The sequence below is a fragment of the Petromyzon marinus genome, unplaced genomic scaffold (assembly GCF_048934315.1).
Source record: "Petromyzon marinus isolate PM22_M1 ecotype Great Lakes invasive population unplaced genomic scaffold, UKy_Petmar_22M1.pri1.0 PM_Scaffold_467, whole genome shotgun sequence".
Lineage (NCBI taxonomy): Eukaryota > Metazoa > Chordata > Hyperoartia > Petromyzontiformes > Petromyzontidae > Petromyzon > Petromyzon marinus.
Window position 1 is genome coordinate 51,061 of NW_027423465.1, and position 14,979 is coordinate 66,039.

The 14,979-nt window shown below is 58.4% G+C and overlaps 1 pseudogene; it reads right to left on the reverse strand.

The window, feature by feature from the left end:
• The window catches only part of LOC142923372 (amyloid-beta A4 protein-like), a 34,622-nt pseudogene extending 25,671 nt beyond the window's left edge, over positions 1–8,951 (reverse strand).
• Between the last annotated feature and the right edge of the window lie 6,028 nt (positions 8,952–14,979).

Genomic DNA, 14,979 nt, shown 5'->3' on the forward strand with positions numbered 1-14,979 from the left:
GCAACCCGCGACCACCACCCATCCTTGCAGCGCCTCATAGCTCTCCGAACCTCCGAGCGAAGGCTGCTGTAAGCCTCCTCATTCTCTGACGTGGGATCCTGTAGCCGATGACAATGGGCCTGTCGCTTTTTCTCAACCATCCTGAACACCTCACCTGTCAGCCAGGGTCTCCGAGGAGGTCTGGACCGCGTACCCAAAGCAGCCATTGCAGCTGCATGAGTCATAGTCCTAAACCTCGCCCATTTACCCTCGACATCAGGAGGAGTGGGGGACAATGCCAACCCCAGCCGCAAGAGATGATTAAATTCTAGCTTGCAACTTTCATCAGATAACTGAGACCAGGCCACTTTAGGTTGGAATGGGGTCCTGGGTGTACACCCACCACCGGAGTGAAAGAATGGCAGGCGCATCTTACAGATGACTAGTCGATGGTCAGAGGGCAGATCAGCTCCACGGTAGGTCCTGGTGTCAAGGACATGGGCTCGCATCCGCTGGTCCGTCACTATGTAGTCCAGCAGATGTTCTCGCATACATACACGCACACACACGCACACACACGCGCACACACGCGCACACACGCGCACACACACGCACACACACGCACACACACGCACACACACACACACGCACGCGCACACAAACACCGCGCTCCCCGCAACCACTGACAATGTCGTGGCCCGCGGTGTTTCACCCGCAGCGAACGACGTGCCAGGAAAGTCGGCCCCACGCCGCGTCCATTCAACTCTCCCCAAACCGGGGGGGGTGGAGGGGCTTGGAACCCCATCCCTGTCAACCCCTGACCACTGCCCCTACCTTATACCTCATTGGTCACCCCGTGCCCCCTTATAAATCTCAACGTTCATCCCAAAAGTCCCATCATCATCACAAATAGACAAATCTAAATATTTTTTGCCCGCCACTGAAACGCCGTGTGGACCCTGAGAACTCGGTTTCCCCGTATACAAGACGAGGGGAGAAAACCGTGACGCGTTGACACGGCGTGGGAATTAGCGAGCGGCACTCGGAAGCCTCACCGGCCTCCTCCTCCGCCTCCTCCTCCTCCGCCTCCCGATCCTCATAGTCGCTGTGCCCGGGTGCGCTGGGCCAGTCGTACTCCACGTTGTAGTCGTCCGTGCCGGGGTCGCTCCCCTCCTGCGTCTCGTAGTCAGACTCCTCCTCCTCCCCCTCGTCGTCGTCGTCGCCGTCGCCCTCGACGACGGCCGGGTAGTCTTCGTCCGTGTGGTCCTCCCCGACGGGCGCGGCCGCGTCCGTGTCGGCCTCCTCGCTGGTGGGTTACCCGCACCCAACAGAGACAAAGGTCGCTCCCCCCAACCCCGTGCCGCCCGTCACGGACCGTCGCGGAACGTGCCGTCGGGCGAGCAGCAGCGACGACGCGGCGGATGGCCAGCAACCACGCCGCGCCCGGCCGCCTTTGTCTCCCCGGGTGGCGATGTTTACCGCACGCCGCGCCGGGTACTTATTTGAGGCCGAGTCGACCTAGGGTAGGGTCCGGCACCGGTTGAGATAACCGTGCGCCGGTGCTGGCCGTGAGCGGGAATCGAACCCGGGTTCGCCGAGCGGCGTGGCGCCGACCGCTACCGCCACCGCTCGCTGGTGGGACCCACGCCACCATCGTCACCCGCGGTCAGTCACCCGCTCGTCAGCCTTCTATCGCTGCTGCTGCTGCTGCTGCCGTGGTTACTCTGCCCGTGAACTTCAGTCACTGAATCACTCTCCAAGTCGCTCGCTCATTGGCATGCAGCCACCTCCCTGTCACTCTTCTGTCGCTGGGGGGTGGTGGGGGGGTGGTGCGGGGGTGGTGGTGGGGGGGGTGGGGGGGGGCATGCGGGCAGAACCCACCTGGACTGCGCGTCGTTCATGTCGAACCACAGCTCCAGGTCGTCCTCGTAAGGGCTCCTCTGGGGCTTGTCCGCAGCCTCGTCCTCGTCATTTCTCAAATCGTACCCCCTCCTCCTCCTCCTGCTGCTCCTCCTGCTCCTCCTCCTCCACCTCGTCCTCCACCTCGTCCTGGGAAAATTCCTCTTCAGGAGCGTCGACCTCCTCCTCATCCTCCACCACGTCTTCATCCTCCTCCTCCTCCTCCTCCTCAGGGACGACCTCCTCCTCTACCTCAGGGACCTCCTCATCCTCCTCTTCCGCCGCCACCACCTCCTCCTGGACGTCGTCGACGTCATCATCGTCGTAGTCGTCGTAGGAGGAGACTTCCCGCGAGCGCGTCTCCTCCGAGCCGCCGGCGGGGGACGGGCAGCACGTGTAGCGTATGCCGCGGAAGCCGTCCGCGGCCGCACGGCCTTCTGGGGGTGTAGTCCCACAGGGTGTACTCCAGGCACATCTGGGTGCGGGGGGGGGAGGGGAGCCGCGTGCGGGGGGAGTTACGTGGAGACACGGGCAGAGAGAGACACAGGCAGAGAGAGACACGGGGAGAGAGACACGGGCGGAGAGAGACACGGGCAGAGAGACACGGGGAGAGAGAGACACGGGCGGAGAGAGACACGGGGAGAGAGAGACACGGGCGGAGAGAGACACGGAGAGAGAGAGACACGGGCAGAGAGAGACACGGGCAGAGAGAGACACGGGGAGAGAGAGACGCGGGCAGAGAGAGACGCGGGCAGAGAGAGACGCGGGCAGAGAGAGACGCGGGCAGAGAGAGACGCGGGCAGAGAGAGACACGGGCAGAGAGAGACGCGGGCAGAGAGAGACGCGGGCAGAGAGAGACACGGGCAGAGAGAGACACGGGCAGAGAGAGACACGGGCAGAGAGAGACACGGGCAGAGAGAGATACGGGGAGAGAGAGACACGGGGAAAGAGACACGGGGAGAGAGACACGGGCAGAGAGAGACACGGGCAGAGGGAGACACGGGCAGAGAGAGACACGGGCGGAGAGAGACACGGGGAGAGAGAGACACGGGGAGAGAGAGACACGGGGAGAGAGAGACACGGGCAGAGAGAGACACGGGCAGAGAGAGACACGGGCAGAGAGAGACACGGGCAGAGAGAGACACGGGCAGAGAGAGACACGGGCAGAGAGAGACACGGGCAGAGAGAGACACGGGGAGAGAGAGACACGGGCAGAGAGAGACACGGGGAGAGAGAGACACGGGGAGAGAGAGACACGGGCAGAGAGAGACACGGGCAGAGAAACAGGGACAGGGAGACACGGGTAGAGAGACACGGGCAGAGAGACACGGGCAGAGAGAGACACGGGCAGAGAGAGACACGGGCAGAGAGAGACACGGGCAGAGAGAGACACGGGAGAGAGGGACACGGGGAGAGAGGGACACGGGCAGAGAGAGACACGGTCAGAGAAACAGGGACAGGGAGACATGGGCAAAGAAACAGGGACAGGGAGACACGGGTAGAGAGACACGGGCAGAGAGACACGGGCAGAGAGAGACACGGCAGAGAGAGACACGGGCAGAGAGAGACACGGGCAGAGAGAGACACGGGCAGAGAGAGACACGGGCAGAGAGAGACACGGGCAGAGAGAGACCCGGGGAGAGAGACGCGGGGAGAGACGCGGGGAGAGACACGGAGAGAGAGACACAGGCAGAGAGACACGGGCAGAGAGACACGGGGAGAGAGAGACACGGGGAGAGAGAGACACGGGGAGAGAGAGACACGGGAGAGAGAGACACGGGAGAAAGAGACACGGGGAGAGAGAGACACGGGGAGAGAGAGACACGGGGAGAGAGACACGGGGAGAGAGAGACACGGGGAGAGAGAGACACGGGCAGAGAGACACGGGCAGAGAGACACGGGGAGAGAGATACACGGGGAGAGAGAGACACGGGGAGAGAGAGACACGGGGAGAGAGAGACACGGGGAGAGAGAGACACAGGCAGAGAGACACGGGCAGAGAGAGACACGGGAAGAGAGAGACACGGGCAGAGAGAGACACGGGCAGAGAGAGACACGGGGGGAGAGATGCGGGGAGAGAGACGCGGGGAGAGACACGGAGAAAGAGACACGGGGAGAGAGACACGGGCAGAGAGACACGGGCAGAGAGAGACACGGGCAGAGAGACACGGGCAGAGAGACACGGGGAGAGAGACACAGGCAGAGAGACACGGGGAGAGAGACACGGGGAGAGAGACACGGGGAGAGAGAGACACAGGCAGAGAGAGACACGGGGAGAGAGAGACACAGGCAGAGAGACACAGGCAGAGAGAGACACGGGCAGAGAGACACAGGCAGAGAGACACGGGCAGAGAGACACGGGGAGAGAGAGACACGGGGAGAGAGAGACACGGGAGAGAGGGACACGGGAGAGAGACACGGGGAGAGAGAGACACGGGGAGAGAGACACGGGGAGAGAGAGACACGGGGAGAGAGAGACACGGGCAGAGAGACACGGGCAGAGAGACACGGGGAGAGAGAGACACGGGGAGAGAGAGACACGGGGAGAGAGAGACACGGGCAGAGAGAGACACAGGCAGAGAGACACGGGCAGAGAGACACGGGCAGAGAGAGACACGGGGAGAGAGAGACACGGGCAGAGAGAGACACGGGCAGAGAGAGACGCGGGGGAGAGAGACGCGGGGAGAGACACGGGCAGAGAGAGACACGGGCAGAGAGAGACACGGGCAGAGAGAGACACGGGGAGAGAGACGCGGGGAGAGACACAGAGAAAGAGACACGGGGAGAGAGACACGGGCAGAGAGACACGGGGAGAGAGGACACGGGCAGAGAGAGACACGGGCAGAGAGAGACACGGGCAGAGAGAGACACGGGGAGAGAGAGACACGGGGAGAGAGAGACACAGGCAGAGAGACACGGGCAGAGAGACACGGGGAGAGAGACACGGGGAGAGAGACACAGGCAGAGAGACACGGGGAGAGAGACACGGGGAGAGAGAGACACAGGCAGAGAGAGACACGGGGAGAGAGAGACACAGGCAGAGAGACACAGGCAGAGAGAGACACGGGCAGAGAGACACAGGCAGAGGAGACACAGGCAGAGAGACACGGAGAGAGAGACACGGGCAGAGAGAGACACGGGGAGAGAGAGAGACACGGGAGAGAGAGACACGGGAGAGAGACACGGGGAGATAGAGACACGGGAGAGAGACACGGGGAGAGAAAGACACAGGCAGAGAGAGACACGGGAGAGAGAGACACAGGCAGAGAGACACAGGCAGAGAGAGACACGGGCAGAGAGACACAGGCAGAGAGACACAGGCAGAGAGACACGGGGAGAGAGACACGGGGAGAGAGACGCACAGACACAGCTAGGAACAGGAGGGTGGTGGTGTGGGGCACCTGGCGAGCAAGACGCTTCCAGAACCTGGCCGGGTGACACTCGTCCAACTTCATCTGACCCATCTGGACGCAGTCGCCAGCTGCGAGTGAGCGTCGCCATCGGTCACGGTGGCCTCCTCCATGTCCACCTCCTGCTCCACCTCAACTGCACGCGCCGCCAGGCCGGAGAGAGGAGCCCGCGTCATTGGAGAGCTCCTTGCCCTCAAACTCATCTCACCCCACTCCCTTCCAAGCTCTCTCCTGCCTCTCATCTCACTCCACTCCCCTCCACGCTCTCTCCTGCCTCTACCCTCTCATCTCACTCCACTGCCCTAGGCTTTACACGGAGATACCCATAGGCTCACGCAGAAAACCACTCTCGCAGAAAACCACTCTCGCAGAAAACCACTCTCGCAGAAAACCACTCTCGCAGAAAACCACTCTCGCAGAAAACCACTCTCGCAGAAAACCACTCTCGCAGAAAACCACTCTCGCAGAAAACCACTCTCGCAGAAAACCACTCTCGCAGAAAACCACTCTCGCAGAAAACCACTCTCGCAGAAAACCACTCTCGCAGAAAACCACTCTCGCAGAAAACCACTCTCGCAGAAAACCACTCTCGCAGAAAACCACTCTCGCAGAAAACCACTCTCGCAGAAAACCACTCACGCAGAAAACCACTCACGCAGAAAACCACTCACGCAGAAAACCACTCACGCAGAAAACCACTCACGCAGAAAACCCACTCACGCAGAAAACCACTCACGCAGAAAACCACTCACGCAGAAAACCACTCACGCAGAAAACCCTCACGCAGAAAACCACTCACGCAGAAAAACCACTCACGCAGAAAACCACTCACGCAGAAAACCAGTCACGCAGAAAACCACTCACGCAGAAAACCACTCACGCAGAAAACTCACTCACGCAGAAAACCACTCACGCAGAAAACCACTCACGCAGAAAACCACTCACGCAGAAAACCACTCACGCAGAAAACCACTCACGCAGAAAACCACTCACGCAGAAAACCACTCACGCAGAAAACCACTCACGCAGAAAACCACTCACGCAGAAAACCACTCACGCAGAAAACCACTCACGCAGAAAACCACTCACGCAGAAAACCACTCACGCAGAAAACCACTCACGCAGAACACCACTCACGCAGAAAACCACTCACGCAGAAAACCACTCACGCAGAAAACCACTCACGCAGAAAACCACTCACGCAGAAAACCACTCACGCAGAAAACCACTCACGCAGAAAACCACTCACGCAGAAAACCACTCACGCAGAAACCACTCACGCAGAAAACCACTCACGCAGAAAACCACTCACGCAGAAAACCACTCACGCAGAAAACCACTCACACAGAAAACCACTCACACAGAAAACCACTCACACAGAAAACCACTCACACAGAAAACCACTCACACAGAAAACCACTCACACACAAAACCACTCACACAGAAAACCAGTCACACAGAAAACCAGTCACACAGAAAAACCAGTCACACAGAAAACCAGTCACGCAGAAAACCACTCACGCAGAAAACCACTCACGCAGAAAACCACTCACGCAGAAAACCACTCACGCAGAAAACCACTCACGCAGAAAACCACTCACGCAGAAAACCACTCACGCAGAAAACCACTCACGCAGAAAACCACTCACGCAGAAAACCACTCACGCAGAAAACCACTCACGCAGAAAACCACTCACGCAGAAAACCAGTCACACAGAAAACCAGTCACACAGAAAACCACTCACGCAGAAAACCACTCACACAGAAAACCACTCACGCAGAAAACCACTCACACACAAAATGCCATAGGTGCCCACACAGACACCCATAGGTAATGTAGACGTTAAACAACCCCCTCCTTCCCCCTCCCTCCCTCCCTCATTCCCCCCCCTCCCTCCCTCATTCCCACCTCCCTCCCTCCTTCCCCCTCCTCCCTCCTTGCCTCCTTCCTCCTCCTTCCCTCTCTCCCCCCCATCCCCTCCCTCCCCCCTCCCTCCCCCCCATCCCCTCCCTCCCCCCTCTCCCTCCCCCTCATCCCCTCCCCCCTCCCTCTCCCTCCCCCCATCCCCTCCCTCCCCCTTCCCTCTCCCTCCCCATTCCCCTCCCCGCGGGCCGCACCCAGGCAGTGGTAGGGCAGCACGATGTGCGAGTTGGCGTGGCAGCGAGCCTTGCCCCTCCTGCACCAGTTGTCCACCGACACGGCCTGCGTCGCCTCTTCAACGCCCGTCACCCGCAAGTCCGGGTACACCTGCACGAGCGCACAAAGGCAAAGATCCCCCGTGTAGCCTGGGCAAGTGCCGGTAGCGGAGCAGCAGCGCCCTACGAAGGCCGGGGCGTCACGCACGAAGGGGGGGTGGGTGGCCAGCGTCACCCAGCGGCGATGGTGACAGCACGTCGTGCCGGGCAACTCATTTGAGGCCGAGTCGACCTGGGGGAGGAAAGCCCAGGGACCGGTTCGGACAGTCGTCACCGGCGTTGGCCGCGAGCGGGAATCGAACCCGGGTCGCCGGGTTCGTAGCGCGGCGTAGCGCTGACCGCTACCGCCGCCGGCTGTAATTACCGGCGAAACTTCACCGGTGCCCGAATGTGCAAATGGCTGCAGTGGGTTGACCTGTCCAGCGCAGAAGCGGTTGTCGCTGAACGAGCAGCCGACTGGCCACGTTGTTGTTTACGTGACGAACCCCTCGCTGACTGGCCGTGGGTCGTCGTCGTCGGGTGGTGGCGTGGGTGGCCGGGGTTAACGACGCACAATTACGTGTTCACGCGATCGAACGCCAGCAGAAACCTAACCTCCTCTATTACGAGCATGCATTTCTTAATCAGCTGCTGCTGCTGCTGCAGGTGAGGGTCGCTCGAGAGAGAGAATCAAACTGCAAGCACCGCCGCCGCCGCCGCTACCACCGCAGCCATCACCGCCACCACCGCAACCACAGCCACCACCACCGCCACCACCGCAGCCACCACCGCAGCCACCACCGCAGCCACCACCGCAGCCACAGCCACCACCGCAGCCACTACCACCACCACCACAGCCACCACCACCACCGCCACCACCGCAGCCACCACCACCACCGCCACCACCGCAGCCACCACCGCGACGGTGGTGGCTGCGGTCGCGTCGTGAGCCAAATCGGACAGAACAGGAAGCCGCAAGACGAGTGGGGGGTAAGGGGGGGTAAGAGGGGGGGGAGAGACGTGTGGGGGGTAAGGGGGGGTAAGGGGAGGGGAGAGATGTGTGGGGGTTAAGGGGGGGTAAGGGGGGTAAGGGGGGGTAAGGGGGGTAAGGGGGGGGGGGAGAGACGTGTGGGGGGTAAGGGGGGGAGGAGAGACGTGTGGGGGGTAAGGGGGGGGGGAGAGACGCGTGGGGTGTAAGGGGGGGAGGAGAGACGCATGGAGGGTAAGGGGGGTAAGGGGGGTAAGGGGGGGGAGAGAGACGTGTGGGGGGTAAGGGGGGGGGTAAGGGGCTGCTGCTTGCCTGCTGGCAGTACTTGAGGATGTCGTGGCTGCTGCTCAGGCAGGACGTGGTACCGGATGGGTCGGGCTCCCAGACGCCCGTGCGCAGGTCCAGGTGCATGTTCAGCTTCCCGCAGAACATGGCCACCTGGGGATGGGCGGAGCTTGGAGGAGGGGCGGCCTGCGGAGAGGGCGGGAGACGGGGAGCGTCGGTTAGTGTAGTTTGTTTAGTAGAGTTTAGATTGGTGAGTGTAGTTTGTTTAGTATAGTTTACTTTAGTTAAGATTGGTTAGTGTAGTTTGTTTAATATAGTTTAGTTTAGATTGGTTAGTGTAGTTTGTTTAGTATAGTTTACTTTAGTTTAGATTGGTTAGTGTAGTTTGTTTAGTATAGTTTACTTTAGTTTAGATTGGTGAGTGTAGTTTGTTTAGTATAGTTTACTTTAGATTGGTGAGTGTAGTTTGTTTAGTATAGTTTACTTTAGTTTAGATTGGTTACTGTAGTTTGTTTAGTATAGTTTACTTTAGTTTAGATTGGTGAGTGTAGTTTCTTTAGTATAGTTTAGTTTAGATTGGTGAGTGTAGTTTGTTTAGTATAGTTTAGATTGGTGAGTGTAGTTTGTTTAGTATAGTTTACTTTAGTTAAGATTGGTGAGTGTAGTTTGTTTAGTATAGTTTAGTTTAGATTGGTGAGTGTAGTTTGTTTAGTATAGTTTAGATTGGTTAGTGTAGTTTGTTTAGTATAGTTTACTTTAGTTTAGATTGGTTAGTGTAGTTTGTTTAGTATAGTTTACTTAGTTTAGATTGGTGAGTGTAGTTTGTTTAGTATAGTTTACTTTAGTTTAGATTGGTGAGTGTAGTGTGTTTAGTATAGTTTACTTTAGATTAGATTGGTTAGTGTAGTTTGTTTAGTATAGTTTACTTAGTTTAGATTGGTTAGTGTAGTGTGTTTAGTATAGTTTACTTTAGTTTAGTTAGTGTAGTTTGTTTAGTATAGTTTACTTTAGTTTAGATTAGTTAGTGTAGTTTGTTTAGTATAGTTGACTTTATTTTAGATTGGTGAGTGTAGTTTGTTTAGTATAGTTTACTTTAGTTTAGATTGGTGAGTGTAGTTTGTTTAGTATAGTTTACTTTAGTTTAGATTGGTGAGTGTAGTTTGTTTAGTATAGTTTACTTAGTTTAGATTGGTTAGTGTAGTGTGTTTAGTATAGTTTACTTTAGTTTAGTTAGTGTAGTTTGTTTAGTATAGTTTACTTTAGTTTGGTTAGTTTCGTTTCGTTTAGTCGCCTTCATCGTCCCATTGCGGGACGTGAGGCCCAAAGGAGGAGGTCGACCGCAGCGGCTGCCAGCTCGTCGCTCGTGGTGCGAGATCACGACGGCCACAGCTGGCGGCGGTTCCAACCTCCCACCGGGGAGCACGGGGGGGGGGGGGGAGTGTAGGGGGGGTGGTTCAGAAAAACTGGGACATCTGGGAAAGGAACTATTTTATACTCTCTGGTACTTTCGGTAAAGTCACGTAGGTGGAAATATTTCATTTGATTTATTTGCTACCCACTACGTGGACTTCACCGAAAGGATCAAAGAGTATGGATCCCTGCAGGCAGTCACGAAAGCTTCAAATCAAGATTGAACTATTTTATCTTGCCAGGTTAAAAAAAAATACAACGCGCTTTGGAGAATTAAATGGGGGATCCACAAGACATCTGGACCGCCCTGCATATGGACACTCAAGTGCCTACTTCTTTCTTTTTGTTAATTATTTTTTTTACCAGAAAAGGCACCACTAAGCCAAATGACAGCTCAACCAAGTGGCTTCATCATCATCATCGCGTGGACATTTATAGCCAGTAGCCACAAACGATTCTGAACGTGCAGGGAAAAAAACCCGGAGGACCCGGAGAATAATCCACGCGACCACGGACAGAGAGAGAGAGGGAGGAGAGAGACACACCGCAAACTCCAAATATACAGCGGCAGGCGTCAGGGTCGGGATCGAACCCACGACCTCTCCTGTGTACCAGGCGAGGTAGTTAACTTCTCCTAGCCACCGTGGCGCCTCTGAAGCAGATCTTTGCCCTATATGTGCTTTTTAAAATAACACGATTCTGGGGGGGAGGGGAGGTGGGGGGTTGCTCGACCCCTGGCAGAAAAATATTTTCGCCTCGCTGCGCTGCGCACGAGTGTCCCCGCGTGACGTCACCCCACTTCCACCCCCCCCCACCCCCGGCTATGCCGCCTCTCCAAACAAAGCCAAAGATCCCCCCCCACCTCGCGTAGCCTTCACAGCCCGTCGGGGCAAGTGGCGTTAGCGGGCGGCGGTGGCGGCGGCACTGCGGCACACAAAAGGGGGGTGCGGGGTGGCCAACACCACGCCCGGGGCCGCCTTTGTCTCCCCAGGGGCGGTGTCTTCTCCGCAACGCACCGGGGACTCATGAGGGGAGGCACAGGCACCGGTTCGGATATTCGTCACCGGTGTCGGGGTCGCCGAGTTCGCAGCGCAGCGCGACAACCCCGCTGCACCACAAATCCGCACCCAAACACACACACACAAAACACACACACACAAAACACACACACACACACGCAAACACACACACACACGCAAACACACACACACACGCAAACACACACACACACGCAAACACACACACACGCAAACACACACACACACGCAAACACACACACACGCAAACACACACGCAAACACACACCCACACGCAAACACACACCCACACGCAAACACACACCCACACGCAAACACACACCCACACGCAAACACACACCCACACGCAAACACACACACACCCAAACACACACACACCCAAACACACACACCCAAACACACACACCCAAACACACACACCCACACACACGCAAACACACACGCAAACACACACACACCCAAACACACACAAACACACACACCCAAACACACACACACACACAAACACACACACATAAAAACACACACCCAAACACACACACACACACACAAAAACACACACCCAAACACACACACACAAACACACACACACAAACACACACACACACACAAACACACACACGAACACACACACACAAACACACCCAAACACACACACACAAACACACACACACAAAACACACCCACAAACACACACACACACCCACAAACACACCCACAAACACACACGCACAAACACACACGCACAAACACACACACAAACACACACACACAAACACACACACACACCCAAACACACAAACACACACAAACACACAAACACACACAAACACACACACACAAACACACACCCAAACATACACACACACTCACACATTCGTGTGTACGTAAAAAAGTTAACTCAACCTGTACTTTGGTTATTGAGGCAATGTCACCCGTCCATTCCCTCCCCCCGGTCCCCCTCCCTCCCTTCCCTCACTCCCACACCCTCCCGGAGCGATTTAATGACGCAGATTAATAAAAAAAAGAAACGACTTTACAACGCACGTGGCCTCTTCGCCCTGAAGAGGGCGGCGGCGGCGGAGGAGGCGTCTGAGCCGCCTTTGCCCGATCCTCCCCGCGGGTCCACGTGCCCCCCCCAAGAGCTGTGCGTGCAACACCCCGCAGCAGCAGCAGCCGCTGACAAGGGGGGGGGAGCGCTCCGGGACAAGTCTCGCCAAACTCCCTTCGCGCCGTACGCAGCCACGCGACCCGAGTTCGATTCCACCCCCCCACCCAGCTCGCGGCGACGAATATCACCTGAAACCGGTCCCTGGGATTTTGCCCACCCACCCACCCACCCTCCCTAGGTCAACTCGGCCTCAAGCCGAGTAAGCTGCTGCTGCTGCTGCGGCGTATAAAAGCGTCGCTCTTGGGGGGCGAGGTGGGGGCGGGGAGACAAAGACAGCCGGGCGTGGTTGCTGGACACCCGCCCACCACGTCGTGTGCCACAGCGACGGTGACGCCGTGGCTGCTGCCGCTCGCCAGCAACACTTGCCCCCAGTCTGCTCAGAGGCTACGCGGGGGGATCTTCGTCTTTTGCTTTGGGCGCCCGTGTAAAGTTCATCTGCGAAGCTCCTCGCTAAGACGACGACGACGACGCCGTGGGGTTTACAACTCCAGGGCTCGCAACTCAAGAGGAGGGGGCAGGGGAGGGGGCAGGGAGGGGGCAGAGGTTGTCGGAACGCCGTGCGTGGTCACGTGCGTCACGGAGCGCAGTTGGGGCGACGGCGTCCGCAAAGATCCACGGCCCACCAAGAACCAGGGACGGTACACGACCCCTATCACTACCCCTACCACTACCACGACCCCCATCACTACCACTGCCCCTACCCCTATCACTACCACTGCCCCTATCACGACCCCTATCACTACCACTGCCCCTACCACTACCACTGCCCCTACCACTACCCCTACCACTACCACTGCCCCTACCACAACCCCTATCACTACCACTGCCCCTACCACGACCCCCATCACTACCACTGCCCCTACCACGACCCCTATCACTACCACTGCCCCTATCACTACCCTACCACTACCCCTACCACGACCCCTATCACTACCACTGCCCCTATCACTACCCCTACCACTACCCCTACCACGACCCCTATCACTACCACTGCCCCTACCACTACCACTGCCCCTACCACTACCACTGCCCCTACCACGACCCCTATCACTACCACTGCCCCTATCACTGCACCTACCCCTATCACTACCCCTACCACTACCCCTACCACTGCCCCTACCACTACCCCTACCACTACCACTGCCCCTACCACTACCACTGCCCCTACCACTACCCCTACCACTATCCCTATCACTACCCCTGCCCCTACCCCGACCCCTATCACTACCCCAGAACAGACCGCAGTACAATATGCAACGACGCAATGCCCCGATCAACAAATACGAAGGAGACATCGCAGCGACGTCGACGCTCCGCCACCGCTCCGCCACCGCTCCTGCTGACGCGGCTGCCTGGCCTTGACCCCCTGAACGTGACGCTGCAGTCGTCGCTGCGTCTGCCCTCATCATCGCCGTCATCACCGAGTGATCTCCGCACGCCACCGCTGACGCAACCACCACTTTGCGGGGGTCACGCGCCGTTGGCGGGGTGGCCAGCACCGCGCCGCCCGGCTCCATCGGCGACGTTCACGGTTCGCTGGGCTCACCCGAGGCCGAGCCGACCTGGCGGAGGGCCCAGGTTACCGGTTCGGGTAATTATCGTCGTCGCTGGGTGGTCGGCGGCCGCGGGCGGGAATCGAACTCGGGTCGCCGGGTTCGTAGCGCGGCACGCGCCGACCGGCTGGCACCACCGCTCCGCACGCGACGCACGCGACGCACTCAAAGCATTCAACCGTGAAGCAACAGAGGGGTTCCCGGTGTTGGAAATATTTCCAGCCAAACCCTCCACACCACCCCCTTCCCCTCCACCCCTCCCTCCCACCATCACCCCCCATCCACCCCCTCCCTCCCTCCATCCCCCCCAACCGCCCCCCACATCGGGCGAGGGATGAGATTAGCAGTTGGGGGGAGGGGGGGGGGATTATGAACATTCTACTCAGTAGGCCTGGGGACCAAATCACCCGCAAATCGCTCTCCCCAAATCCCATCGGACCTCGGGTGGCGGCTAAGCAGGGGGGGGGGGGGGGAAAGAGGGGGGGGGGGTGGGGGGTTGTGAGCCTGGTTATAGGTGCCCCGGGCTGAGGCCGGCCGCTGTGCTGACTGGCCGGAGGCTGGCCTGCCCTGGCCGGCCGGCACTTGCCAAGGGAAGGGGTGGGGGGGGCTTCCGCAGGTCAAGGCGTGGGTGGCGACACAGAACACAGCGCTGCCCTCATCGTTCGTTGGAGGCGTGGTGCGCGGTTCTGAATCGTCCGGCCGCCCCCTGGGTCAACCCCCTTCCCCCTCCGCCCCCCTACCCGCCCCCCAAGAGACTCCTGCAAGTTGCAGGTTGTGGGCCGAACGTGAGCGGCTCGCGATGGCGGTCATTTTTGTTCCGAGAGAGGCAGCGGCGTCATCGTCGTCGTCGCCATCCTTAAAAGACACCGCCGCTCTCTACGACAGCCGGAGGAGCCAAAACTGGTGGCCGCACTCGCCCCCCCCCCCCGCTCCGCCCGCAGCACGGCCTTGTGGGAGCCTCGGATACGTCCGGTGAAGTTATTTTAGTTTGGGTTTTGATCCCGTGATGTACACACGCACGCGCGCGCTCGCTCGGAGAACCATCGGTACGGGACCGCGGGTGTACGGGCCC